Below are 2,944 nucleotides of genomic sequence, written 5' to 3' on the forward strand. Positions count from 1 at the left end.
ATCTCAATCTGCTTAACCAAAGCATCATCACTATCCTGAGCTCTGTGTATCCTCCATAATAAATCTGCCTGCTCCAATGCTTCAAGACCATTAGTCTCTCCCTCTGCTGTAACTGCACACAATCTGAGACTAGCAAGTGTCCCAGTCAGCTCCTGAACCTCCTTGGTTCCTAAAACATCGTTCCTGCGTCTACTCAAGACATCTGCCACCTGATTGGCATTACCAGATGGTATGCAATATCCAAACTGTAGCCTGCTATCAATCCAACTGCACTGTCCAAGTACAAGTTTTAATGAATGAAGATAGATTTCAGACTCCAATGATCCCAGAGAATCTGAACTTCCTTCCTGTACAATTACAATCCCCAAAACTATAATGCAAATACCACTGCAGCTACTACGAATCATGAATCGGGTAGTGGGTCTTCTGAGGTCTCAACTAATGCAATGTATATGGAATGACCTGATCCTCATGCATCAATACACAATCCACAAATGCTCATCATGCTCCTCTACTCCAAGAATAACTCAATGGGGTCGTCGATGAGTACAATCGCGCACTTGTCCAAGTGTTCGGGAAAGACATCATTCATAAGCTTCTCAAATGCTATCGGTGCATTCGTCGATCCAAAATGATATCACCAAAACTCATAATATCCATAACGTATACGGAAACCCACATTCCGTACATACTCCTCAACTATAGCAATCTGATGATGTCCTGATGCCAAGACAACACTTGAGAACCATGAACCTCCATGCAGCTAATTCAACAACTCATCAATATGATGGTTACCACGTTCAAGTCTATGTAGTCGATACAAAGCCTGAAACTCCATCATTTTTTTTTCTTTACAAACAACACTGGTGCTCCATACGGCGAATTATTCGGCCTGATAAATCTCTTGTCAGATGAATCTTCCATATGTTCTTTCAGCTCAGCCATCTCTGCTGGTGCTAATCGGTATAGAACTCGTGAAACCGGAGTCGTCCCTGACTCCAAATCGATCGTAAGAACATCTCCTCTGGCTGGTCACGGCCCTTCGAAAGGCCTCAAATACATCTCCATACTCTGAGATAACTAGAAGATCCTGCAACTCATGTTGACCATCGAAATGATCACCAAAATCCATTTACTCCCCATATCCAATAACTCCTCTGCATGTAGCATGTATGCAAATAAAATTTGCTCTGCTCCAGAAATATGAACTCTTGCCCTCAGGCAATCCAACAGTACTCGATGTCGTGATAACCAGTCCATCCCAAGAATGATATCGCAAAACACAACTCCATCTCTCACGAGTCTCTGAACAAATCGGCCCTCCAAGCATAACTGGTACACCGTAATCAATATAAATAGCTCCCAACGTTTCTATGTCAGCTATCTGAACTGACACATCTCTGAAATGATCAACACTGCCAAAAACTGGAAAACATACCAAGTGTAACTCCAATATAACACAACGCAAGTTGTTGCACCCCAATCCAAAAGCGATCCCCACGAGTTTACAAAATAACCATGCCTCCAAGGCAGTAAATATACTCATACACACGAATAACACATGCCAACTCATGGCTCACATCTCATACCACATAATCTCCAATAACAAAAACTCGTGGAGCGATGGCTTGAAGTTTGGATGGTGGCAATAACATCACATATACTCATGCGGATAATCTCTGAACACGACAGACGAAGCTGATACACACCTGAGCAATCTATCAAACTATGACATCATCCATCTCTCGAACATATGGATGATAAACTCATCGTCAATAAAAAGACACTTGGGTTAGAAGTTACTGAACAGAAAGGCACTGTATTTTTCTTTTTTTTTAAACTCCCAAATCCCCAGATTCAAAAATCTTTTAAAATCGATTAAACCGAATTAAAACTGAGTCAAAACCGAATGGATGATAAACTCATCGTCAATAAAAAGACACTTGGGTTAGAAGTTACTGAACAGAAAGGCACTGTATTTTTCTTTTTTTTTAAACTCCCAAATCCCCAGATTCAAAAATCTTTTAAAATCGATTAAACCGAATTAAAACTGAGTCAAAACCGAGTCGAAACCACGTCCCAACAAATCGCCATCCCGGGTCAGAGCCGGGACGGAACCCCGCTCTGATACCAAATTGTAACACCCGTCTCCTCCTCTTTCGAGACCGGCGTGCTACTTACCGAAAAGTACTGAATCAAACCGAGTTATTCAAAACCGAATAAAATACCAAAGCATTTAATAAAATAAATACAAAAGAATTACATCTTTAAATTGATTTATAAAAATACGTCTAATAAATCGAATGTAAAACCGGAATAAAATATGTGATCCCCAAGACACCAAACCGTCCAGATATCCAACTACTCGGCAAGCTCACCTGCAATGGGAAGATGGGGGGTGAGCAACAGGGGAGTTACTCTGTGAGGTATGGGATGCTAAACACGCAAACCACTGACTTGAGTAAATAGAAATCCCACTATGGAAGTTTAGCTCTAACATGAACAACACAATCAAATCAACGGTTGAATCCTCTAGACCCCTAGTTCCAGTTTACAATGAATGAACTAACTAACAATCAAGACTCAAACAGACTCAATTCAAACAGACGGATCATGATTCGAAATCTAAACTACGATAGAGAGAATTCTATACTGGTACGGGATTTACGGAATAGACCACCACCTTTGCTAAGGTCAGAGATAATGGGAAAATGCATCGCCCAACAAAGCTCGCTTAGGTTTTAGAATAATAACATCCAAAGTTGCATGTTTCCTACGCATGAAACATTTAGCTTAAGCTAAATATGTTGTTTGTAACATAAGTAACAAGAAGATAACACTTAGCTGCTATACGGCTTTGACTACGGTTGATGATGGTGGCTGGCTCAAACTCGGTGATCATGAACGACTCTCCGGTGACATGGCTTGCCCCTCCTATGACTCA

The sequence above is a fragment of the Brassica oleracea genome, chromosome C6, assembly GCF_000695525.1.
Source record: "Brassica oleracea var. oleracea cultivar TO1000 chromosome C6, BOL, whole genome shotgun sequence".
Lineage (NCBI taxonomy): Eukaryota > Viridiplantae > Streptophyta > Magnoliopsida > Brassicales > Brassicaceae > Brassica > Brassica oleracea.